Source organism: Atractosteus spatula, chromosome 25, assembly GCF_055471065.1.
Source record: "Atractosteus spatula isolate fAtrSpa1 chromosome 25, fAtrSpa1.hap1, whole genome shotgun sequence".
NCBI lineage: Eukaryota > Metazoa > Chordata > Actinopteri > Semionotiformes > Lepisosteidae > Atractosteus > Atractosteus spatula.
In genome coordinates, this window is record NC_142730.1 from 14,563,719 (window position 1) to 14,590,519 (window position 26,801).

General features: G+C 45.5%; 8 non-coding genes across 8 annotated transcripts; 4 read left to right on the forward strand and 4 right to left on the reverse strand.

Annotated features, from left to right (window-relative positions):
- Positions 1 to 4,607: 4,607 nt before the first annotated feature.
- Positions 4,608 to 4,680, reverse strand: trnak-cuu (transfer RNA lysine (anticodon CUU)). Its single transcript has one exon. It is a non-coding gene; the product is annotated as a tRNA-Lys (tRNA).
- A 1,174-nt stretch (positions 4,681 to 5,854) lies between these two features.
- On the forward strand, positions 5,855 to 5,937 carry trnal-cag (transfer RNA leucine (anticodon CAG)). The gene has a single exon. It is a non-coding gene; the product is annotated as a tRNA-Leu (tRNA).
- Positions 5,938 to 10,622: 4,685 nt separating this feature from the next.
- On the reverse strand, positions 10,623 to 10,695 carry trnak-cuu (transfer RNA lysine (anticodon CUU)). The gene has a single exon. It is a non-coding gene; the product is annotated as a tRNA-Lys (tRNA).
- A 1,156-nt stretch (positions 10,696 to 11,851) lies between these two features.
- On the forward strand, positions 11,852 to 11,934 carry trnal-cag (transfer RNA leucine (anticodon CAG)). The gene has a single exon. It is a non-coding gene; the product is annotated as a tRNA-Leu (tRNA).
- A 4,685-nt stretch (positions 11,935 to 16,619) lies between these two features.
- trnak-cuu (transfer RNA lysine (anticodon CUU)) lies at positions 16,620 to 16,692 on the reverse strand. Its single transcript has one exon. It is a non-coding gene; the product is annotated as a tRNA-Lys (tRNA).
- A 1,166-nt stretch (positions 16,693 to 17,858) lies between these two features.
- trnal-cag (transfer RNA leucine (anticodon CAG)) lies at positions 17,859 to 17,941 on the forward strand. The gene has a single exon. It is a non-coding gene; the product is annotated as a tRNA-Leu (tRNA).
- A 4,685-nt stretch (positions 17,942 to 22,626) lies between these two features.
- trnak-cuu (transfer RNA lysine (anticodon CUU)) lies at positions 22,627 to 22,699 on the reverse strand. Its single transcript has one exon. It is a non-coding gene; the product is annotated as a tRNA-Lys (tRNA).
- A 1,048-nt stretch (positions 22,700 to 23,747) lies between these two features.
- Positions 23,748 to 23,830, forward strand: trnal-cag (transfer RNA leucine (anticodon CAG)). The gene has a single exon. It is a non-coding gene; the product is annotated as a tRNA-Leu (tRNA).
- Positions 23,831 to 26,801: the final 2,971 nt, after the last annotated feature.

Sequence of the window (26,801 nt, forward strand, 5' to 3'; positions counted from 1 at the left end):
GAGACGTGCACCTATAGGCACGCGCGTGTCCCATACCTCTCCTGATTTAGCTCGTACTCCATAGGATGGAAGCGGCTGCTCTGGCTTTTTCACTCGAATATAATCTGATCGCAACAGAAGGCCGTGCAGCCCAGTGCTGGTTTAAGAATGCCTCGTGTCTTCAGGCCCCTATTCCATCAGGTTACCCCTTTGGAATAGTCGTCCGAAAATGACGGAAAAGGAGAAGCACGTAAGCTCCCACAAACTGCGTTAGCATTAGCGGTTGGAATCTGATGGGAGAAAAGCAACCCGGCTCGCCGTCAAGCAATCCATCCCTGGTCTCCCACGTGACGGGCGGGAATACACACCACTATACTAACGAGGAGCGCTTGCTTGGCACTTGAAGACACTTCCTCTTGCGGCTACTACTGTTTCCGGTTTCGCCTTTTATTTTCATTCCTCCCAGAGGAGCGCATGAAAACGTTTCCATCTGCGCCATCCTCACCCCTCCACTGCTATGGTCACTGCTCCTCCTGGTGCACTGCAAACACCTATTCAGTCGGTTCTTTCAGTTTGAATAATTAGATCTTCAAAGGCTGGAAGTAGGGCGCAAGGCATGCCAATGCCAAAAGCGTGGTTGTCTGCTTCCAAGTGTGAAATGTCGCTGGGGGACGCTGAAGACATGACTTCCAAGGCAGCAGGTCCAAGCGATTTAGCGTTTGTACAAGAAGCAGGAAGAGAGAAACGGCACTCCGCCTTTTTCTGGGCAGGCGCACGGCGACACGAGAAGGACGCCGTAGTCGTCAGGATTCGACCCGGCGCGGGGAGAGCCCAATGGCTTTCTAGTCCATCGCCTTAACCGCTCGGCCACAACTACAGGGAGCGCCGCCGCCGCCGTCTTGCGATCATTTAACACGGAGGGCGAGGCGGCGGAGGTAACCTTTTTCAACGTCGCTCTCCGTTTCAAAAAAAAAAAAGGCAAATGACATGCTAGCACTCAGACACCCCTCAGAAGATTGAAGGGTGGCTTAAAGCTGGAATGATTAGGTCTCCCCGCTCCGACACCAAAATGGAACTTCGTTAGGCACAGAGAAAGCAACATCGGAGGAGCGTGAACAAGGCTTTCGAAGCTGCTCCACACGGCACTTTGAATCGCAGACATAGCAGTGTTAGAGGCAGGAATCGCCTTTGCGAACGCGATGAGAAACAGAACGCAAGCTCAGGTCCTGCGGTTTAATAAGCAGGCACGGCTTTCATGCGACTGCACATTTCTTTTCTGGAGCGAGTTGACTTTCAGCTTCAAGAAATTCACACAACTTCCGAAATCCGAAATACAAATCTGGCTCATCGCTGCACAAGAAATGCCGCCGGCTGGCAAGAAAATGACAGCGATGTTTTTCCTTAACGACAAACTTCCGATGGAGAAAAACAACGGCGGTGTGTCGTGGAAATTTAACTATCAAGGAAGCCACAAGAGAGAGTTCTCACCTGAGTAAGGTCTTTATTTCAATATTGCAATATTGGGAGCCCTGTTGCCACTTCGCAAAGTGCAACCAGAGACTCAATTTGTCACAAGCAGTACAGGGTTTTTATAAGACGTTGCGCTGTAAAAAAGCTCAGTGCTTTGTCCCTTCAAAAACTTCCCCTTTCCCTAAGACAAAACAGATTACATCATAGAGCGAGAGAAGAAGCACTAGATTTGTTATTCAAAGCTTATCAGTTACTTTCGGCTAATTCTAACGAACCAGACAGCATATATTGTTTTGGTACATTGTCTTCTAAAGTAACCCAAACAGTGTACTTTGTTGACGCACTGTTTTCTAAAATTCTGCACGTACTGTAGCACAGCAATTACATCCTTGAAATATATTATCTAAAAGCACCAATATATTTTTTTCAAAGCTCTCTACATTTTAAGAATCAATTTACTTATTAGATTTCCACTTCAATTCCCTCCTTTTTATTCTTGAAAATGATTAAAAGTTAGATTCTTCATATGGACTCCCAGGAGGCTCCCATACTTCGGATTCTTGCGTTCTTATCAGAACATACTGATGCGCAAACATATTCATTACCATATTTGAAAAGCATTGGAATAATACATGTCATATAGCAACATAAAAACAGGAAGACAAGTATCACAGCCCCTATAATCGGTGTTAGTAACTTAAAGAAAAACATTTCCCCTGGCCCAAACAGTGATTCTAACCAGGAGAGAAATGGGTGAGGCTGTAGAATGAGGCATTAAAGCACATACATAACAAGATGCATTACATTTCTTTAACTTTAACTGTTCTTCTAGTTGTTGTATCTGCCTGGTACTAAAACTACCATTTTCTGGAAAACCTAACTTACTCCACGATGGAAGACACTTTATTCCCCTTTCTCCAAATTCCCTGTACATGTACTTCGCTGGACCGCTCGGTCCTGTTTCCGTCTTCGAATTTTCATTTCCCATTTTTACCGATCGGTGCCTTACTTTAGAACCTTATCACATTAACTACTCCGCAGAGCAAAAACCACACGTCTGTGTTAAGATAAGTTCTTTATGAGTCCCGGACTCATCAAACCCGCGTGAGAACACCCTCACCGGCCTGCTCTTTCTCTGCTATAAGACCACAGAAAAAATTCTTATAAATCGTCTTAAAACAAAAGTTCGTTAAAAGGATCACTTACTGACGTCAGACAGCCGTGAATTCTCCAGACGCGTCTCAGGAAGGACAAACAGTTTATCCTCCGAGGTTCGTCCAATTTGCTAAAATTGTCCGGCTCCGGATGGAGTTTCAGCAGCCGTCCGCGCTCAGGTTAGTGTCCCATCTGGGGTGCCAATTCTGTCGTGGAAATTTAACTATCAAGGAAGCCACAAGAGAGAGTTCTCACCTGAGTAAGGTCTTTATTTCAATATTGCAATATTGGGAGCCCTGTTGCCACTTCGCAAAGTGCAACCGGAGACTCAATTTGTTACAAGCAGTACAGGGTTTTTATAAGACGTTGCGCTGTAAAAAAGCTCAGTGCTTTGTCCCTTCAAAAGCTTCCCCTTTCCCTAAGACAAAACAGATTACAACATAGAACGAGAGAAGAAGCACTAGATTTGTTATTCAAAGCTTATCAGTTACTTTCGGCTAATTCTAACGACCCAGACAGCATATATTGTTTTGGTACATTGTCTTCTAAAGTTACCCAAACAGTGTACTTTGTTGACGCACTGTTTTCTAAAATTCTGCACGTACTGTAGCACAGCAATTACATCCTTGAAATATATTATCTAAAAGCACCAATATATTTTTTTCAAAGCTCTCTACATTTTAAGAATCAATTTACTTATTAGATTTCCACTTCAGGTGCGTGTCTGTCGGCTTGATTCAGTTTAATGCAAGTATTCATTCTCTTTCTGGAACATACAGCTTGCGACAGATGAAATACAATTCTTGGCTTTTCTGGGTGGGTGCAGAAGAAATCCTGCCGGCTGCTTCTGGAAAAGAATTCCAGCCTTTTTTACTCTTTAACCAGAAACTTGCGAATGATACAAAGCAAGCGGGGGGCGTTTCTGTGCAGCTGTTAACTGAACGGCTGCTGGTTCAAGCCCACCCAGGGCTTGTTCCGATTTCAACATCATGCCCCCTAAAGGTAGACTGGATTTCTTTGCGAAACATTCACCCTTTGGACATTTCAGGAAAGGTGCGTGTCGATGCAAGACTTGAAAAGCTTTCCATACAACGAAAAAAATAGTGCTTTTGATTGAAGGAAACGGCAAGAGCAGTTTGAGCAGCTCTGGCCTCTCAAGCGCTTTACAAAGTGATCGGCACCTCGATAGGCAGTTTAGAAGGCTGAGAATGATGCTGGAAGCACAGCGACGTTCTAAAACCAGCGCTTGAAAAGCATCTGCATACATAAAATGTCCATTTCTCAAAAGCTAAATCTGCAGCTTCAGAAGATTGTCAGCTGTATGTTTTCGTTCTTTGTTTCCTTTTTTTACATGACAAGCTTTCGAGAAATGAACTGTCGTTTGTGATGAAGGCTGCATTCGAAATTGTGCATCTAGCTTAGTTCAATGAAATCGGAACGTGCGCCTGTCTCAAACGGATGGCTCTTTGCAGGCACACTACGGAAACCTGCGGGCGCAAGTTGGGAGAAGTGACTCTTGCAGAGTGTCGAGCTTCGAGAACAGGACTCCGCTCAGGAAGATATTGCCACGTGTTGAAGAGTTGCTTTTCGCCATTTCTTTCCCATATTTTTCCAGTGCGGTTCAAAATGTTACGTACGTACGTGTTACCTGCAAAATCACAGTGAAACTGTTATGGCGAAAAGATTCCAAATAGTTATTGTATTAGAATAGCTCTGCAATTTCTTAGCCTTCGTACACGCAGTGTTTAAGGAAAGGCTAGAGTAAATGAAACTGTAAATAGACAGGAGCTCTTATCAGTTTTCATACAAGTTATGATGGCTGCAGCTCCTATCTGCGTCAGAGTGACCGGAGCCAACGGATTGTCTGCGGAACCTTTGATTTATCTCTCGGGCAAAGAGATAGATAAGCCCTTTTCATCTCAGTTTCATCACACCTGTGCATTAAAGTTTAGTGCTCGGTACCATCAAGGTGTAAGAGGGTCAAGGATGAGCACGAAACTCACCGCCCAACGTGGGGCTCGAACCCACGACCCTGAGATTAAGAGTCTCATGCTCTACCGACTGAGCTAGCCGGGCGCCAGGGAAGCAAGGGGTTAACGTGTCCCTGTTGACGTCAATTGGACAAGGTATACTTCCTGGCTTTTCATCATGTGGTGACCGGATTCGAGAGTAGCACACCCTGTTCTTTGTTGATTACTGTACCTCAAGCAGCGCAAATGTCAGTAATCATTGAAATGTGCGACCTACAATCTCCTCAGCATGCCCGCGTGGACTCCTCTGTGATCATCCTTCTACGTTCTGCTGTAGTTTTCATGCAAGTGAAAACCGTGCTCCAAATAACAACGGCACAGTTGTATCCTGCGGTAAGCATTCTTCTAATTCCATCGTTTTGCTCCAGGGAAAAGGTAGCGCATCATAGTGTTGATATTCCAAGGTCTCAGAGTCCGTATTGGATGGCTTGGATGCAGACATCGCTCAGAGCTCCCAGTATGATTTTCCCGAGTTCAGTTTTGCAGTGTCTTAGTGCTTTCCTGCTTCCAGTGGGTCTTTGAATGCTCTGCTAAGTAGAGACGTGACATAATTACTAATGCGACCGACTGTGCTGGCTGTTCCTGGTTAATAATGATTAATGCGAGAAATCAATATAAACATAACTGCTTCGATTTCGAGGTTCACTTGAAGCATTCGAAGAAACTATCAAAGATCTCAGAACAACCGAAGACACATTTGGTCATCTCCGTATTGGTGAAGATGAAAGAGTCCCGCAAGTGTCAAGCTTGCACAAACACACACGAGAGAGAAACTCAGAACAGAACTTAAGGAAAGGGAGATCCACACTACTTTAATGCACTTTGCTAACCCAATGGAATGCTTATGAACCATGCGTAAGACACATGTAGCAGAGGATGGTTTCGATCCATCGACCTCTGGGTTATGGGCCCAGCACACTTCCGCTGCGCCACTCTGCTGACGGCCATCCTACGCGTTCCACCTAACTGCTCTTTGTATTTCCTACATAAGTGATGAAAGAGTTGAAAGTTTCAGTGACAAACGCAGACGTCACTTTGAGCGCTTGGTGTTTTGTAGCACAAATCATCACACGCTGCTCTACACTGGATTATAAAGGCCGACACATTTTCCAAACATTTTAATGCTGGAGTCACACTGTAGTATTAATAACAGTGCGATACTCGAAGAGCGTAGTGGGATCGCGGTGGCTCATCAGACCGCTTTGGGGGAGAGGGCTGGCGTCAGGATGGCCGAGCGGTCTAAGGCGCTGCGTTCAGGTCGCAGTCTCCCCTGGAGGCGTGGGTTCGAATCCCACTCCTGACAAAAAGCTTGCTCCGTTCCCTCTCCAGTCGGGTGCACATGGGTGAAGCAGCCTGACGTAGGAGACGTGCACCTATAGGCACGCGCGTGTCCCATACCTCTCCTGATTTAGCTCGTACTCCATAGGATGGAAGCGGCTGCTCTGGCTTTTTCACTCGAATATAATCTGATCGCAACAGAAGGCCGTGCAGCCCAGTGCTGGTTTAAGAATGCCTCGTGTCTTCAGGCCCCTATTCCATCAGGTTACCCCTTTGGAATAGTCGTCCGAAAATGACGGAAAAGGAGAAGCACGTAAGCTCCCACAAACTGCGTTAGCATTAGCGGTTGGAATCTGATGGGAGAAAAGCAACCCGGCTCGCCGTCAAGCAATCCATCCCTGGTCTCCCACGTGACGGGCGGGAATACGCACCACTATACTAACGAGGAGCGCTTGCTTGGCGCTTGAAGACACTTCCTCTTGCGGCTACTACTGTTTCCGGTTTCGCCTTTTATTTTCATTCCTCCCAGAGGAGCGCATGAAAACGTTTCCATCTGCGCCATCCTCACCCCTCCACTGCTATGGTCACTGCTCCTCCTGGTGCACTGCAAACACCTATTCAGTCGGTTCTTTCAGTTTGAATAATTAGATCTTCAAAGGCTGGAAGTAGGGCGCAAGGCATGCCAATGCCAAAAGCGTGGTTGTCTGCTTCCAAGTGTGAAATGTCGCTGGGGGACGCTGAAGACATGACTTCCAAGGCAGCAGGTCCAAGCGATTTAGCGTTTGTACAAGAAGCAGGAAGAGAGAAACGGCACTCCGCCTTTTTCTGGGCAGGCGCACGGCGACACGAGAAGGACGCCGTAGTCGTCAGGATTCGACCCGGCGCGGGGAGAGCCCAATGGCTTTCTAGTCCATCGCCTTAACCGCTCGGCCACAACTACAGGGAGCGCCGCCGCCGCCGTCTTGCGATCATTTAACACGGAGGGCGAGGCGGCGGAGGTAACCTTTTTCAACGTCGCTCTCCGTTTCAAAAAAAAAAAAGGCAAATGACATGCTAGCACTCAGACACCCCTCAGAAGATTGAAGGGTGGCTTAAAGCTGGAATGATTAGGTCTCCCCGCTCCGACACCAAAATGGAACTTCGTTAGGCACAGAGAAAGCAACATCGGAGGAGCGTGAACAAGGCTTTCGAAGCTGCTCCACACGGCACTTTGAATCGCAGACATAGCAGTGTTAGAGGCAGGAATCGCCTTTGCGAACGCGATGAGAAACAGAACGCAAGCTCAGGTCCTGCGGTTTAATAAGCAGGCACGGCTTTCATGCGACTGCACATTTCTTTTCTGGAGCGAGTTGACTTTCAGCTTCAAGAAATTCACACAACTTCCGAAATCCGAAATACAAATCTGGCTCATCGCTGCACAAGAAATGCCGCCGGCTGGCAAGAAAATGACAGCGATGTTTTTCCTTAACGACAAACTTCCGATGGAGAAAAACAACGGCGGTGTGTCGTGGAAATTTAACTATCAAGGAAGCCACAAGAGAGAGTTCTCACCTGAGTAAGGTCTTTATTTCAATATTGCAATATTGGGAGCCCTGTTGCCACTTCGCAAAGTGCAACCAGAGACTCAATTTGTCACAAGCAGTACAGGGTTTTTATAAGACGTTGCGCTGTAAAAAAGCTCAGTGCTTTGTCCCTTCAAAAACTTCCCCTTTCCCTAAGACAAAACAGATTACATCATAGAGCGAGAGAAGAAGCACTAGATTTGTTATTCAAAGCTCATCAGTTACTTTCGGCTAATTCTAACGAACCAGACAGCATATATTGTTTTGGTACATTGTCTTCTAAAGTAACCCAAACAGTGTACTTTGTTGACGCACTGTTTTCTAAAATTCTGCACGTACTGTAGCACAGCAATTACATCCTTGAAATATATTATCTAAAAGCACCAATATATTTTTTTCAAAGCTCTCTACATTTTAAGAATCAATTTACTTATTAGATTTCCACTTCAATTCCCTCCTTTTTATTCTTGAAAATGATTAAAAGTTAGATTCTTCATATGGACTCCCAGGAGGCTCCCATACTTCGGATTCTTGCGTTCTTATCAGAACATACTGATGCGCAAACATATTCATTACCATATTTGAAAAGCATTGGAATAATACATGTCATATAGCAACATAAAAACAGGAAGACAAGTATCACAGCCCCTATAATCGGTGTTAGTAACTTAAAGAAAAACATTCCCCCTGGCCCAAACAGTGATTCTAACCAGGAGAGAAATGGGTGAGGCTGTAGAATGAGGCATTAAAGCACATACATAACAAGATGCATTACATTTCTTTAACTTTAACTGTTCTTCTAGTTGTTGTATCTGCCTGGTACTAAAACTACCATTTTCTGGAAAACCTAACTTACTCCACGATGGAAGACACTTTATTCCCCTTTCTCCAAATTCCCTGTACATGTACTTCGCTGGACCGCTCGGTCCTGTTTCCGTCTTCGAATTTTCATTTCCCATTTTTACCGATCGGTGCCTTACTTTAGAACCTTATCACATTAACTACTCCGCAGAGCAAAAACCACACGTCTGTGTTAAGATAAGTTCTTTATGAGTCCCGGACTCATCAAACCCGCGTGAGAACACCCTCACCGGCCTGCTCTTTCTCTGCTATAAGACCACAGAAAAAATTCTTATAAATCGTCTTAAAACAAAAGTTCGTTAAAAGGATCACTTACTGACGTCAGACAGCCGTGAATTCTCCAGACGCGTCTCAGGAAGGACAAACAGTTTATCCTCCGAGGTTCGTCCAATTTGCTAAAATTGTCCGGCTCCGGATGGAGTTTCAGCAGCCGTCCGCGCTCAGGTTAGTGTCCCATCTGGGGTGCCAATTCTGTCGTGGAAATTTAACTATCAAGGAAGCCACAAGAGAGAGTTCTCACCTGAGTAAGGTCTTTATTTCAATATTGCAATATTGGGAGCCCTGTTGCCACTTCGCAAAGTGCAACCGGAGACTCAATTTGTTACAAGCAGTACAGGGTTTTTATAAGACGTTGCGCTGTAAAAAAGCTCAGTGCTTTGTCCCTTCAAAAGCTTCCCCTTTCCCTAAGACAAAACAGATTACAACATAGAACGAGAGAAGAAGCACTAGATTTGTTATTCAAAGCTTATCAGTTACTTTCGGCTAATTCTAACGACCCAGACAGCATATATTGTTTTGGTACATTGTCTTCTAAAGTTACCCAAACAGTGTACTTTGTTGACGCACTGTTTTCTAAAATTCTGCACGTACTGTAGCACAGCAATTACATCCTTGAAATATATTATCTAAAAGCACCAATATATTTTTTTCAAAGCTCTCTACATTTTAAGAATCAATTTACTTATTAGATTTCCACTTCAGGTGCGTGTCTGTCGGCTTGATTCAGTTTAATGCAAGTGTTCATTCTCTTTCTGAAACATACAGCTTGCGACAGATGAAATACAATTCTTGGCTTTTCTGGGTGGGTGCAGAAGAAATCCTGCCGGCTGCTTCTGGAAAAGAATTCCAGCCTTTTTTACTCTTTAACCAGAAACTTGCGAATGATACAAAGCAAGCGGGGGGCGTTTCTGTGCAGCTGTTAACTGAACGGCTGCTGGTTCAAGCCCACCCAGGGCTTGTTCCGATTTCAACATCATGCCCCCTAAAGGTAGACTGGATTTCTTTGCGAAACATTCACCCTTTGGACATTTCAGGAAAGGTGCGTGTCGATGCAAGACTTGAAAAGCTTTCCATACAACGAAAAAAATAGTGCTTTTGATTGAAGGAAACGGCAAGAGCAGTTTGAGCAGCTCCGGCCTCTCAAGCGCTTTACAAAGTGATCGGCACCTCGATAGGCAGTTTAGAAGGCTGAGAATGATGCTGGAAGCACAGCGACGTTCTAAAACCAGCGCTTGAAAAGCATCTGCATACATAAAATGTCCATTTCTCAAAAGCTAAATCTGCAGCTTCAGAAGATTGTCAGCTGTATGTTTTCGTTCTTTGTTTCCTTTTTTTACATGACAAGCTTTCGAGAAATGAACTGTCGTTTGTGATGAAGGCTGCACTCGAAATTGTGCATCTAGCTTAGTTCAATGAAATCGGAACGTGCGCCTGTCTCAAACGGATGGCTCTTTGCAGGCACACTACGGAAACCTGCGGGCGCAAGTTGGGAGAAGTGACTCTTGCAGAGTGTCGAGCTTCGAGAACAGGACTCCGCTCAGGAAGATATTGCCACGTGTTGAAGAGTTGCTTTTCGCCATTTCTTTCCCATATTTTTCCAGTGCGGTTCAAAATGTTACGTACGTACGTGTTACCTGCAAAATCACAGTGAAACTGTTATGGCGAAAAGAGTCCAAATAGTTATTGTATTAGAATAGCTCTGCAATTTCTTAGCCTTCGTACACGCAGTGTTTAAGGAAAGGCTAGAGTAAATGAAACTGTAAATAGACAGGAGCTCTTATCAGTTTTCATACAAGTTATGATGGCTGCAGCTCCTATCTGCGTCAGAGTGACCGGAGCCAACGGATTGTCTGCGGAACCTTTGATTTATCTCTCGGGCAAAGAGCTAGATAAGCCCTTTTCATCTCAGTTTCATCACACCTGTGCATTAAAGTTTAGTGCTCGGTACCATCAAGGTGTAAGAGGGTCAAGGATGAGCACGAAACTTTGTTAATAAGGAGACGGGCACCGCCCAACGTGGGGCTCGAACCCACGACCCTGAGATTAAGAGTCTCATGCTCTACCGACTGAGCTAGCCGGGCGCCAGGGAAGCAAGGGGTTAACGTGTCCCTGTTGACGTCAATTGGACAAGGTATACTTCCTGGCTTTTCATCATGTGGTGACCGGATTCGAGAGTAGCACACCCTGTTCTTTGTTGATTACTGTACCTCAAGCAGCGCAAATGTCAGTAATCATTGAAATGTATGACCTACAATCTCCTCAGCATGCCCGCGTGGACTCCTCTGTGATCATCCTTCTACGTTCTGCTGTAGTTTTCATGCAAGTGAAAACCGTGCTCCAAATAACAACGGCAAGCATTCTTCTAATTCCATCGTTTTGCTCCAGGGAAAAGGTAGCGCATCATAGTGTTGATATTCCAAGGTCTCAGAGTCCGTATTGGATGGCTTGGATGCAGACATCGCTCAGAGCTCCCAGTATGATTTTCCCGAGTTCAGTTTTGCAGTGTCTTAGTGCTTTCCTGCTTCCAGTGGGTCTTTGAATGCTCTGCTAAGTAGAGACGTGACATAATTACTAATGCGACCGACTGTGCTGGCTGTTCCTGGTTAATAATGATTAATGCGAGAAATCAATATAAACATAACTGCTTCGATTTCGAGGTTCACTTGAAGCATTCGAAGAAACTATCAAAGATCTCAGAACAACCGAAGACACATTTGGTCATCTCCGTATTGGTGAAGATGAAAGAGTCCCGCAAGTGTCAAGCTTGCACAAACACACACGAGAGAGAAACTCAGAACAGAACTTAAGGAAAGGGAGATCCACACTACTTTAATGCACTTTGCTAACCCGATGGAATGCTTATGAACCATGCGTAAGACACATGTAGCAGAGGATGGTTTCGATCCATCGACCTCTGGGTTATGGGCCCAGCACGCTTCCGCTGCGCCACTCTGCTGACGGCCATCCTACGCGTTCCACCTAACTGCTCTTTGTATTTCCTACATAAGTGATGAAAGAGTTGAAAGTTTCAGTGACAAACGCAGACGTCACTTTGAGCGCTTGGTGTTTTGTAGCACAAATCATCACACGCTGCTCTACACTGGATTATAAAGGCCGACACATTTTCCAAACATTTTAATGCTGGAGTCACACTGTAGTATTAATAACAGTGCGATACTCGAAGAGCGTAGTGGGATCGCGGTGGCTCATCAGACCGCTTTGGGGGAGGGGGCTGGCGTCAGGATGGCCGAGCGGTCTAAGGCGCTGCGTTCAGGTCGCAGTCTCCCCTGGAGGCGTGGGTTCGAATCCCACTCCTGACAAAAAGCTTGCTCCATTCCCTCTCCAGTCGGGTGCACATGGGTGAAGCAGCCTGACGTAGGAGACGTGCACCTATAGGCACGCGCGTGTCCCATACCTCTCCTGATTTAGCTCGTACTCCATAGGATGGAAGCGGCTGCTCTGGCTTTTTCACTCGAATATAATCTGATCGCAACAGAAGGCCGTGCAGCCCAGTGCTGGTTTAAGAATGCCTCGTGTCTTCAGGCCCCTATTCCATCAGGTTACCCCTTTGGAATAGTCGTCCGAAAATGACGGAAAAGGAGAAGCACGTAAGCTCCCACAAACTGCGTTAGCATTAGCGGTTGGAATCTGATGGGAGAAAAGCAACCCGGCTCGCCGTCAAGCAATCCATCCCTGGTCTCCCACGTGACGGGCGGGAATACGCACCACTATACTAACGAGGAGCGCTTGCTTGGCGCTTGAAGACACTTCCTCTTGCGGCTACTACTGTTTCCGGTTTCGCCTTTTATTTTCATTCCTCCCAGAGGAGCGCATGAAAACGTTTCCATCTGCGCCATCCTCACCCCTCCACTGCTATGGTCACTGCTCCTCCTGGTGCACTGCAAACACCTATTCAGTCGGTTCTTTCAGTTTGAATAATTAGATCTTCAAAGGCTGGAAGTAGGGCGCAAGGCATGCCAATGCCAAAAGCGTGGTTGTCTGCTTCCAAGTGTGAAATGTCGCTGGGGGACGCTGAAGACATGACTTCCAAGGCAGCAGGTCCAAGCGATTTAGCGTTTGTACAAGAAGCAGGAAGAGAGAAACGGCACTCCGCCTTTTTCTGGGCAGGCGCACGGCGACACGAGAAGGACGCCGTAGTCGGCAGGATTCGACCCGGCGCGGGGAGAGCCCAATGGCTTTCTAGTCCATCGCCTTAACCGCTCGGCCACAACTACAGGGAGCGCCGCCGCCGCCGTCTTGCGATCATTTAACACGGAGGGCGAGGCGGCGGAGGTAACCTTTTTCAACGTCGCTCTCCGTTTCAAAAAAAAAAAAGGCAAATGACATGCTAGCACTCAGACACCCCTCAGAAGATTGAAGGGTGGCTTAAAGCTGGAATGATTAGGTCTCCCCGCTCCGACACCAAAATGGAACTTCGTTAGGCAGAGAGAAAGCAACATCGGAGGAGCGTGAACGAGACTTTCGAAGCTGCTCCACACGGCACTTTGAATCGCAGACATAGCAGTGTTAGAGGCAGGAATCGCCTTTGCGAACGCGATGAGAAACAGAACGCAAGCTCAGGTCCTGCGGTTTAATAAGCAGGCACGGCTTTCATGCGACTGCACATTTCTTTTCTGGAGCGAGTTGACTTTCAGCTTCAAGAAATTCACACAACTTCCGAAATCCGAAATACAAATCTGGCTCATCGCTGCACAAGAAATGCCGCCGGCTGGCAAGAAAATGACAGCGATGTTTTTCCTTAACGACAAACTTCCCATGGAGAAAAACAACGGCGGTGTGTCGTGGAAATTTAACTATCAAGGAAGCCACAAGAGAGAGTTCTCACCTGAGTAAGGTCTTTATTTCAATATTGCAATATTGGGAGCCCTGTTGCCACTTCGCAAAGTGCAACCAGAGACTCAATTTGTCACAAGCAGTACAGGGTTTTTATAAGACGTTGCGCTGTAAAAAAGCTCAGTGCTTTGTCCCTTCAAAAACTTCCCCTTTCCCTAAGACAAAACAGATTACATCATAGAGCGAGAGAAGAAGCACTAGATTTGTTATTCAAAGCTTATCAGTTACTTTCGGCTAATTCTAACGAACCAGACAGCATATATTGTTTTGGTACATTGTCTTCTAAAGTAACCCAAACAGTGTACTTTGTTGACGCACTGTTTTCTAAAATTCTGCACGTACTGTAGCACAGCAATTACATCCTTGAAATATATTATCTAAAAGCACCAATATATTTTTTTCAAAGCTCTCTACATTTTAAGAATCAATTTACTTATTAGATTTCCACTTCAATTCCCTCCTTTTTATTCTTGAAAATGATTAAAAGTTAGATTCTTCATATGGACTCCCAGGAGGCTCCCATACTTCGGATTCTTGCGTTCTTATCAGAACATACTGATGCGCAAACATATTCATTACCATATTTGAAAAGCATTGGAATAATACATGTCATATAGCAACATGAAAACAGGAAGACAAGTATCACAGCCCCTATAATCGGTGTTAGTAACTTAAAGAAAAACATTCCCCCTGGCCCAAACAGTGATTCTAACCAGGAGAGAAATGGGTGAGGCTGTAGAATGAGGCATTAAAGCACATACATAACAAGATGCATTACATTTCTTTAACTTTAACTGTTCTTCTAGTTGTTGTATCTGCCTGGTACTAAAACTACCATTTTCTGGAAAACCTAACTTACTCCACGATGGAAGACACTTTATTCCCCTTTCTCCAAATTCCCTGTACATGTACTTCGCTGGACCGCTCGGTCCTGTTTCCGTCTTCGAATTTTCATTTCCCATTTTTACCGATCGGTGCCTTACTTTAGAACCTTATCACATTAACTACTCCGCAGAGCAAAAACCACACGTCTGTGTTAAGATAAGTTCTTTATGAGTCCCGGACTCATCAAACCCGCGTGAGAACACCCTCACCGGCCTGCTCTTTCTCTGCTATAAGACCACAGAAAAAATTCTTATAAATCGTCTTAAAACAAAAGTTCGTTAAAAGGATCACTTACTGACGTCAGACAGCCGTGAATTCTCCAGACGCGTCTCAGGAAGGACAAACAGTTTATCCTCCGAGGTTCGTCCAATTTGCTAAAATTGTCCGGCTCCGGATGGAGTTTCAGCAGCCGTCCGCGCTCAGGTTAGTGTCCCATCTGGGGTGCCAATTCTGTCGTGGAAATTTAACTATCAAGGAAGCCACAAGAGAGAGTTCTCACCTGAGTAAGGTCTTTATTTCAATATTGCAATATTGGGAGCCCTGTTGCCACTTCGCAAAGTGCAACCGGAGACTCAATTTGTTACAAGCAGTACAGGGTTTTTATAAGACGTTGCGCTGTAAAAAAGCTCAGTGCTTTGTCCCTTCAAAAGCTTCCCCTTTCCCTAAGACAAAACAGATTACAACATAGAACGAGAGAAGAAGCACTAGATTTGTTATTCAAAGCTTATCAGTTACTTTCGGCTAATTCTAACGACCCAGACAGCATATATTGTTTTGGTACATTGTCTTCTAAAGTTACCCAAACAGTGTACTTTGTTGACGCACTGTTTTCTAAAATTCTGCACGTACTGTAGCACAGCAATTACATCCTTGAAATATATTATCTAAAAGCACCAATATATTTTTTTCAAAGCTCTCTACATTTTAAGAATCAATTTACTTATTAGATTTCCACTTCAGGTGCGTGTCTGTCGGCTTGATTCAGTTTAATGCAAGTATTCATTCTCTTTCTGGAACATACAGCTTGCGACAGATGAAATACAATTCTTGGCTTTTCTGGGTGGGTGCAGAAGAAATCCTGCCGGCTGCTTCTGGAAAAGAATTCCAGCCTTTTTTACTCTTTAACCAGAAACTTGCGAATGATACAAAGCAAGCGGGGGGCGTTTCTGTGCAGCTGTTAACTGAACGGCTGCTGGTTCAAGCCCACCCAGGGCTTGTTCCGATTTCAACATCATGCCCCCTAAAGGTAGACTGGATTTCTTTGCGAAACATTCACCCTTTGGACATTTCAGGAAAGGTGCGTGTCGATGCAAGACTTGAAAAGCTTTCCATACAACGAAAAAAATAGTGCTTTTGATTGAAGGAAACGGCAAGAGCAGTTTGAGCAGCTCCGGCCTCTCAAGCGCTTTACAAAGTGATCGGCACCTCGATAGGCAGTTTAGAAGGCTGAGAATGATGCTGGAAGCACAGCGACGTTCTAAAACCAGCGCTTGAAAAGCATCTGCATACATAAAATGTCCATTTCTCAAAAGCTAAATCTGCAGCTTCAGAAGATTGTCAGCTGTATGTTTTCGTTCTTTGTTTCCTTTTTTTACATGACAAGCTTTCGAGAAATGAACTGTCGTTTGTGATGAAGGCTGCATTCGAAATTGTGCATCTAGCTTAGTTCAATGAAATCGGAACGTGCGCCTGTCTCAAACGGATGGCTCTTTGCAGGCACACTACGGAAACCTGCGGGCGCAAGTTGGGAGAAGTGACTCTTGCAGAGTGTCGAGCTTCGAGAACAGGACTCCGCTCAGGAAGATATTGCCACGTGTTGAAGAGTTGCTTTTCGCCATTTCTTTCCCATATTTTTCCAGTGCGGTTCAAAATGTTACGTACGTACGTGTTACCTGCAAAATCACAGTGAAACTGTTATGGCGAAAAGATTCCAAATAGTTATTGTATTAGAATAGCTCTGCAATTTCTTAGCCTTCGTACACGCAGTGTTTAAGGAAAGGCTAGAGTAAATGAAACTGTAAATAGCCAGGAGCTCTTATCAGTTTTCATACAAGTTATGATGGCTGTAGCTCCTATCTGCGTCAGATTGACCGGAGCCAACGGATTGTCTGCGGAACCTTTGATTTATCTCTCGGGCAAAGAGCTAGATAAGCCCTTTTCATCTCAGTTTCATCACACCTGTGCATTAAAGTTTAGTGCTCGGTACCATCAAGGTGTAAGAGGGTCAAGGATGAGCACGAAACTTTGTTAGTAAGGAGACGGGCACCGCCCAACGTGGGGCTCGAACCCACGACCCTGAGATTAAGAGTCTCATGCTCTACCGACTGAGCTAGCCGGGCGCCAGGGAAGCAAGGGGTTAACGTGTCCCTGTTGACGTCAATTGGACAAGGTATACTTCCTGGCTTTTCATCATGTGGTGACCGGATTCGAGAGTAGCACACCATGTTCTTTGTTGATTACTGTACCTCAAGCAGCGCAAATGTCAGTAATCATTGAAATGTACGACCTACAATCTCCTCAGCATGCCCGCGTGGACTCCTCTGTGATCATCCTTCTACGTTCTGCTGTAGTTTTCATGCAAGTGAAAACCGTGCTCCAAATAACAACGGCACAGTTGTATCCTGCGGTAAGCATTCTTCTAATTCCATCGTTTTGCTCCAGGGAAAAGGTAGCGCATCATAGTGTTGATATTCCAAGGTCTCAGAGTCCGTATTGGATGGCTTGGATGCAGACATCGCTCAGAGCTCCCAGTATGATTTTCCCGAGTTCAGTTTTGCAGTGCTTTCCTGCTTCCAGTGGGTCTTTGAATGCTCTGCTAAGTAGAGACGTGACATAATTACTAATGCGACCGACTGTGCTGGCTGTTCCTGGTTAATAATGATTAATGCGAGAAATCAATATAAACATAACTGCTTCGATTTCGAGGTTCACTTGAAGCATTCGAAGAAACTATCAAAGATCTCAGAACAACCGAAGACACATTTGGTCATCTCCGTATTGGTGAAGATGAAAGAGTCCCGCAAGTGTCAAGCTTGCACAAACACACACGAGAGAGAAACTCAGAACAGAACTTAAGGAAAGGGAGATCCACACTACTTTAATGCACTTTGCTAACCCGATGGAATGCTTATGAACCATGCGTAAGACACATGTAGCAGATGATGGTTTTGATCCATCAACCTCTGGGTTATGGGCCCAGCATGCTTCCACTGCGCCACTCTGCTGACGGCCATCCTACGCGTTCCACCTAACTGCTCTTTGTATTTCCTACATAAGTGATGAAAGAGTTGAAAGTTTCAGTGACAAACGCAGACGTCACTTTGAGCGCTTGGTGTTTTGTAGCACAAATCATCACACGCTGCTCTACACTGGATTATAAAGGCCGACACATTTTCCAAACATTTTAATGCTGGAGTCACACTGTAGTATTAATAACAGTGCGATACTCGAAGAGCGTAGTGGGATCGCGGTGGCTCATCAGACCGCTTTGGGGGAGGGGGCTGGCGTCAGGATGGCCGAGCGGTCTAAGGCGCTGTGTTCAGGTCGCAGTCTCCCCTGGAGGCGTGGGTTCGAATCCCACTCCTGACAAAAAGCTTGCTCCATTCCCTCTCCAGTCGGGTGCACATGGGTGAAGCAGCCTGACGTAGGAGACGTGCACCTATAGGCACGCGCGTGTCCCATACCTCTCCTGATTTAGCTCGTACTCCATAGGATGGAAGCGGCTGCTCTGGCTTTTTCACTCGAATATAATCTGATCGCAACAGAAGGCCGTGCAGCCCAGTGCTGGTTTAAGAATGCCTCGTGTCTTCAGGCCCCTATTCCATCAGGTTACCCCTTTGGAATAGTCGTCCGAAAATGACGGAAAAGGAGAAGCACGTAAGCTCCCACAAACTGCGTTAGCATTAGCGGTTGGAATCTGATGGGAGAAAAGCAACCCGGCTCGCCGTCAAGCAATCCATCCCTGGTCTCCCACGTGACGGGCGGGAATACGCACCACTATACTAACGAGGAGCGCTTGCTTGGCGCTTGAAGACACTTCCTCTTGCGGCTACTACTGTTTCCGGTTTCGCCTTTTATTTTCATTCCTCCCAGAGGAGCGCATGAAAACGTTTCCATCTGCGCCATCCTCACCCCTCCACTGCTATGGTCACTGCTCCTCCTGGTGCACTGCAAACACCTATTCAGTCGGTTCTTTCAGTTTGAATAATTAGATCTTCAAAGGCTGGAAGTAGGGCGCAAGGCATGCCAATGCCAAAAGCGTGGTTGTCTGCTTCCAAGTGTGAAATGTCGCTGGGGGACGCTGAAGACATGACTTCCAAGGCAGCAGGTCCAAGCGATTTAGCGTTTGTACAAGAAGCAGGAAGAGAGAAACGGCACTCCGCCTTTTTCTGGGCAGGCGCACGGCGACACGAGAAGGACGCCGTAGTCGGCAGGATTCGACCCGGCGCGGGGAGAGCCCAATGGCTTTCTAGTCCATCGCCTTAACCGCTCGGCCACAACTACAGGGAACGCCGCCGCCGCCGTCTTGCGATCATTTAACACGGAGGGCGAGGCGGCGGAGGTAACCTTTTTCAACGTCGCTCTCCGTTTCAAAAAAAAAAAAGGCAAATGACATGCTAGCACTCAGACACCCCTCAGAAGATTGAAGGGTGGCTTAAAGCTGGAATGATTAGGTCTCCCCGCTCCGACACCAAAATGGAACTTCGTTAGGCAGAGAGAAAGCAACATCGGAGGAGCGTGAACGAGACTTTCGAAGCTGCTCCACACGGCACTTTGAATCGCAGACATAGCAGTGTTAGAGGCAGGAATCGCCTTTGCGAACGCGATGAGAAACAGAACGCAAGCTCAGGTCCTGCGGTTTAATAAGCAGGCACGGCTTTCATGCGACTGCACATTTCTTTTCTGGAGCGAGTTGACTTTCAGCTTCAAGAAATTCACACAACTTCCGAAATCCGAAATACAAATCTGGCTCATCGCTGCACAAGAAATGCCGCCGGCTGGCAAGAAAATGACAGCGATGTTTTTCCTTAACGACAAACTTCCCATGGAGAAAAACAACGGCGGTGTGTCGTGGAAATTTAACTATCAAGGAAGCCACAAGAGAGAGTTCTCACCTGAGTAAGGTCTTTATTTCAATATTGCAATATTGGGAGCCCTGTTGCCACTTCGCAAAGTGCAACCAGAGACTCAATTTGTCACAAGCAGTACAGGGTTTTTATAAGACGTTGCGCTGTAAAAAAGCTCAGTGCTTTGTCCCTTCAAAAACTTCCCCTTTCCCTAAGACAAAACAGATTACATCATAGAGCGAGAGAAGAAGCACTAGATTTGTTATTCAAAGCTTATCAGTTACTTTCGGCTAATTCTAACGAACCAGACAGCATATATTGTTTTGGTACATTGTCTTCTAAAGTAACCCAAACAGTGTACTTTGTTGACGCACTGTTTTCTAAAATTCTGCACGTACTGTAGCACAGCAATTACATCCTTGAAATATATTATCTAAAAGCACCAATATATTTTTTTCAAAGCTCTCTACATTTTAAGAATCAATTTACTTATTAGATTTCCACTTCAATTCCCTCCTTTTTATTCTTGAAAATGATTAAAAGTTAGATTCTTCATATGGACTCCCAGGAGGCTCCCATACTTCGGATTCTTGCGTTCTTATCAGAACATACTGATGCGCAAACATATTCATTACCATATTTGAAAAGCATTGGAATAATACATGTCATATAGCAACATGAAAACAGGAAGACAAGTATCACAGCCCCTATAATCGGTGTTAGTAACTTAAAGAAAAACATTCCCCCTGGCCCAAACAGTGATTCTAACCAGGAGAGAAATGGGTGAGGCTGTAGAATGAGGCATTAAAGCACATACATAACAAGATGCATTACATTTCTTTAACTTTAACTGTTCTTCTAGTTGTTGTATCTGCCTGGTACTAAAACTACCATTTTCTGGAAAACCTAACTTACTCCACGATGGAAGACACTTTATTCCCCTTTCTCCAAATTCCCTGTACATGTACTTCGCTGGACCGCTCGGTCCTGTTTCCGTCTTCGAATTTTCATTTCCCATTTTTACCGATCGGTGCCTTACTTTAGAACCTTATCACATTAACTACTCCGCAGAGCAAAAACCACACGTCTGTGTTAAGATAAGTTCTTTATGAGTCCCGGACTCATCAAACCCGCGTGAGAACACCCTCACCGGCCTGCTCTTTCTCTGCTATAAGACCACAGAAAAAATTCTTATAAATCGTCTTAAAACAAAAGTTCGTTAAAAGGATCACTTACTGACGTCAGACAGCCGTGAATTCTCCAGACGCGTCTCAGGAAGGACAAACAGTTTATCCTCCGAGGTTCGTCCAATTTGCTAAAATTGTCCGGCTCCGGATGGAGTTTCAGCAGCCGTCCGCGCTCAGGTTAGTGTCCCATCTGGGGTGCCAATTCTGTCGTGGAAATTTAACTATCAAGGAAGCCACAAGAGAGAGTTCTCACCTGAGTAAGGTCTTTATTTCAATATTGCAATATTGGGAGCCCTGTTGCCACTTCGCAAAGTGCAACCGGAGACTCAATTTGTTACAAGCAGTACAGGGTTTTTATAAGACGTTGCGCTGTAAAAAAGCTCAGTGCTTTGTCCCTTCAAAAGCTTCCCCTTTCCCTAAGACAAAACAGATTACAACATAGAACGAGAGAAGAAGCACTAGATTTGTTATTCAAAGCTTATCAGTTACTTTCGGCTAATTCTAACGACCCAGACAGCATATATTGTTTTGGTACATTGTCTTCTAAAGTTACCCAAACAGTGTACTTTGTTGACGCACTGTTTTCTAAAATTCTGCACGTACTGTAGCACAGCAATTACATCCTTGAAATATATTATCTAAAAGCACCAATATATTTTTTTCAAAGCTCTCTACATTTTAAGAATCAATTTACTTATTAGATTTCCACTTCAGGTGCGTGTCTGTCGGCTTGATTCAGTTTAATGCAAGTATTCATTCTCTTTCTGGAACATACAGCTTGCGACAGATGAAATACAATTCTTGGCTTTTCTGGGTGGGTGCAGAAGAAATCCTGCCGGCTGCTTCTGGAAAAGAATTCCAGCCTTTTTTACTCTTTAACCAGAAACTTGCGAATGATACAAAGCAAGCGGGGGGCGTTTCTGTGCAGCTGTTAACTGAACGGCTGCTGGTTCAAGCCCACCCAGGGCTTGTTCCGATTTCAACATCATGCCCCCTAAAGGTAGACTGGATTTCTTTGCGAAACATTCACCCTTTGGACATTTCAGGAAAGGTGCGTGTCGATGCAAGACTTGAAAAGCTTTCCATACAACGAAAAAAATAGTGCTTTTGATTGAAGGAAACGGCAAGAGCAGTTTGAGCAGCTCCGGCCTCTCAAGCGCTTTACAAAGTGATCGGCACCTCGATAGGCAGTTTAGAAGGCTGAGAATGATGCTGGAAGCACAGCGACGTTCTAAAACCAGCGCTTGAAAAGCATCTGCATACATAAAATGTCCATTTCTCAAAAGCTAAATCTGCAGCTTCAGAAGATTGTCAGCTGTATGTTTTCGTTCTTTGTTTCCTTTTTTTACATGACAAGCTTTCGAGAAATGAACAGTCGTTTGTGATGAAGGCTGCATTCGAAATTGTGCATCTAGCTTAGTTCAATGAAATCGGAACGTGCGCCTGTCTCAAACGGATGGCTCTTTGCAGGCACACTACGGAAACCTGCGGGCGCAAGTTGGGAGAAGTGACTCTTGCAGAGTGTCGAGCTTCGAGAACAGGACTCCGCTCAGGAAGATATTGCCACGTGTTGAAGAGTTGCTTTTCGCCATTTCTTTCCCATATTTTTCCAGTGCGGTTCAAAATGTTACGTACGTACGTGTTACCTGCAAAATCACAGTGAAACTGTTATGGCGAAAAGATTCCAAATAGTTATTGTATTAGAATAGCTCTGCAATTTCTTAGCCTTCGTACACGCAGTGTTTAAGGAAAGGCTAGAGTAAATGAAACTGTAAATAGACAGGAGTTCTTATCAGTTTTCATACAAGTTATGATGGCTGCAGCTCCTATCTGCGTCAGAGTGACCGGAGCCAACGGATTGTCTGCGGAACCTTTGATTTATCTCTCGGGCAAAGAGCTAGATAAGCCCTTTTCATCTCAGTTTCATCACACCTGTGCATTAAAGTTTAGTGCTCGGTACCATCAAGGTGTAAGAGGGTCAAGGATGAGCACGAAACTTTGTTAGTAAGGAGACGGGCACCGCCCAACGTGGGGCTCGAACCCACGACCCTGAGATTAAGAGTCTCATGCTCTACCGACTGAGCTAGCCGGGCGCCAGGGAAGCAAGGGGTTAACGTGTCCCTGTTGACGTCAATTGGACAAGGTATACTTCCTGGCTTTTCATCATGTGGTGACCGGATTCGAGAGTAGCACACCATGTTCTTTGTTGATTACTGTACCTCAAGCAGCGCAAATGTCAGTAATCATTGAAATGTACGACCTACAATCTCCTCAGCATGCCCGCGTGGACTCCTCTGTGATCATCCTTCTACGTTCTGCTGTAGTTTTCATGCAAGTGAAAACCGTGCTCCAAATAACAACGGCACAGTTGTATCCTGCGGTAAGCATTCTTCTAATTCCATCGTTTTGCTCCAGGGAAAAGGTAGCGCATCATAGTGTTGATATTCCAAGGTCTCAGAGTCCGTATTGGATGGCTTGGATGCAGACATCGCTCAGAGCTCCCAGTATGATTTTCCCGAGTTCAGTTTTGCAGTGTCTTAGTGCTTTCCTGCTTCCAGTGGGTCTTTGAATGCTCTGCTAAGTAGAGACGTGACATAATTACTAATGCGACCGACTGTGCTGGCTGTTCCTGGTTAATAATGATTAATGCGAGAAATCAATATAAACATAACTGCTTCGATTTCGAGAGAGAAACTCAGAACAGAACTTAAGGAAAGGGAGATCCACACTACTTTAATGCACTTTGCTAACCCGATGGAATGCTTATGAACCATGCGTAAGACACATGTAGCAGAGGATGGTTTCAATCCATCGACCTCTGGGTTATGGGCCCAGCACGCTTCCGCTGCGCCACTCTGCTGACGGCCATCCTACGCGTTCCACCTAACTGCTCTTTGTATTTCCTACATAAGTGATGAAAGAGTTGAAAGTTTCAGTGACAAACGCAGACGTCACTTTGAGCGCTTGGTGTTTTGTAGCACAAATCATCACACGCTGCTCTACACTGGATTATAAAGGCCGACACATTTTCCAAACATTTTAATGCTGGAGTCACACTGTAGTATTAATAACAGTGCGATACTCGAAGAGCATAGTGGGATCGCGGTGGCTCATCAGACCGCTTTGGGGGAGGGGGCTGGTGTCAGGATGGCCGAGCGGTCTAAGGCGCTGCGTTCAGGTCGCAGTCTCCCCTGGAGGCGTGGGTTCGAATCCCACTCCTGACAAAAAGCTTGCGCCATTCCCTCTCCAGTCGGGTGCACATGGGTGAAGCAGCCTGACGTAGGAGACATGCACCTATAGGCACGCGCGTGTCCCATACGTCTCCTGATTTAGCTCGTACTCCATAGGATGGAAGCGGCTGCTCTGGCTTTTTCACTCGAATATAATCTGATCGCAACAGAAGGCCGTGCAGCCCAGTGCTGGTTTAAGAATGCCTCGTGTCTTCAGGCCCCTATTCCATCAGGTTACCCCTTTGGAATAGTCGTCCGAAAATGACGGAAAAGGAGAAGCACGTAAGCTCCCACAAACTGCGTTAGCATTAGCGGTTGGAATCTGATGGGAGAAAAGCAACCCGGCTCGCCGTCAAGCAATCCATCCCTGGTCTCCCACGTGACGGGCGGGAATACGCACCACTATACTAACGAGGAGCGCTTGCTTGGCGCTTGAAGACACTTCCTCTTGCGGCTACTACTGTTTCCGGTTTCGCCTTTTATTTTCATTCCTCCCAGAGGAGCGCATGAAAACGTTTCCATCTGCGCCATCCTCACCCCTCCACTGCTATGGTCACTGCTCCTCCTGGTGCACTGCAAACACCTATTCAGTCGGTTCTTTCAGTTTGAATAATTAGATCTTCAAAGGCTGGAAGTAGGGCGCAAGGCATGCCAATGCCAAAAGCGTGGTTGTCTGCTTCCAAGTGTGAAATGTCGCTGGGGGACGCTGAAGACATGACTTCCAAGGCAGCAGGTCCAAGCGATTTAGCGTTTGTACAAGAAGCAGGAAGAGAGAAACGGCACTCCGCCTTTTTCTGGGCAGGCGCACGGCGACACGAGAAGGACGCCGTAGTCGGCAGGATTCGACCCGGCGCGGGGAGAGCCCAATGGCTTTCTAGTCCATCGCCTTAACCGCTCGGCCACAACTACAGGGAGCGCCGCCGCCGCCGTCTTGCGATCATTTAACACGGAGGGCGAGGCGGCGGAGGTAACCTTTTTCAACGTCGCTCTCCGTTTCAAAAAAAAAAAAGGCAAATGACATGCTAGCACTCAGACACCCCTCAGAAGATTGAAGGGTGGCTTAAAGCTGGAATGATTAGGTCTCCCCGCTCCGACACCAAAATGGAACTTCGTTAGGCAGAGAGAAAGCAACATCGGAGGAGCGTGAACGAGACTTTCGAAGCTGCTCCACACGGCACTTTGAATCGCAGACATAGCAGTGTTAGAGGCAGGAATCGCCTTTGCGAACGCGATGAGAAACAGAACGCAAGCTCAGGTCCTGCGGTTTAATAAGCAGGCACGGCTTTCATGCGACTGCACATTTCTTTTCTGGAGCGAGTTGACTTTCAGCTTCAAGAAATTCACACAACTTCCGAAATCCGAAATACAAATCTGGCTCATCGCTGCACAAGAAATGCCGCCGGCTGGCAAGAAAATGACAGCGATGTTTTTCCTTAACGACAAACTTCCCATGGAGAAAAACAACGGCGGTGTGTCGTGGAAATTTAACTATCAAGGAAGCCACAAGAGAGAGTTCTCACCTGAGTAAGGTCTTTATTTCAATATTGCAATATTGGGAGCCCTGTTGCCACTTCGCAAAGTGCAACCGGAGACTCAATTTGTCACAAGCAGTACAGGGTTTTTATAAGACGTTGCGCTGTAAAAAAGCTCAGTGCTTTGTCCCTTCAAAAACTTCCCCTTTCCCTAAGACAAAACAGATTACATCATAGAGCGAGAGAAGAAGCACTAGATTTGTTATTCAAAGCTCATCAGTTACTTTCGGCTAATTCTAACGAACCAGACAGCATATATTGTTTTGGTACATTGTCTTCTAAAGTAACCCAAACAGTGTACTTTGTTGACGCACTGTTTTCTAAAATTCTGCACGTACTGTAGCACAGCAATTACATCCTTGAAATATATTATCTAAAAGCACCAATATATTTTTTTCAAAGCTCTCTACATTTTAAGAATCAATTTACTTATTAGATTTCCACTTCAATTCCCTCCTTTTTATTCTTGAAAATGATTAAAAGTTAGATTCTTCATATGGACTCCCAGGAGGCTCCCATACTTCGGATTCTTGCGTTCTTATCAGAACATACTGATGCGCAAACATATTCATTACCATATTTGAAAAGCATTGGAATAATACATGTCATATAGCAACATGAAAACAGGAAGACAAGTATCACAGCCCCTATAATCGGTGTTAGTAACTTAAAGAAAAACATTCCCCCTGGCCCAAACAGTGATTCTAACCAGGAGAGAAATGGGTGAGGCTGTAGAATGAGGCATTAAAGCACATACATAACAAGATGCATTACATTTCTTTAACTTTAACTGTTCTTCTAGTTGTTGTATCTGCCTGGTACTAAAACTACCATTTTCTGGAAAACCTAACTTACTCCACGATGGAAGACACTTTATTCCCCTTTCTCCAAATTCCCTGTACATGTACTTCGCTGGACCGCTCGGTCCTGTTTCCGTCTTCGAATTTTCATTTCCCATTTTTACCGATCGGTGCCTTACTTTAGAACCTTATCACATTAACTACTCCGCAGAGCAAAAACCACACGTCTGTGTTAAGATAAGTTCTTTATGAGTCCCGGACTCATCAAACCCGCGTGAGAACACCCTCACCGGCCTGCTCTTTCTCTGCTATAAGACCACAGAAAAAATTCTTATAAATCGTCTTAAAACAAAAGTTCGTTAAAAGGATCACTTACTGACGTCAGACAGCCGTGAATTCTCCAGACGCGTCTCAGGAAGGACAAACAGTTTATCCTCCGAGGTTCGTCCAATTTGCTAAAATTGTCCGGCTCCGGATGGAGTTTCAGCAGCCGTCCGCGCTCAGGTTAGTGTCCCATCTGGGGTGCCAATTCTGTCGTGGAAATTTAACTATCAAGGAAGCCACAAGAGAGAGTTCTCACCTGAGTAAGGTCTTTATTTCAATATTGCAATATTGGGAGCCCTGTTGCCACTT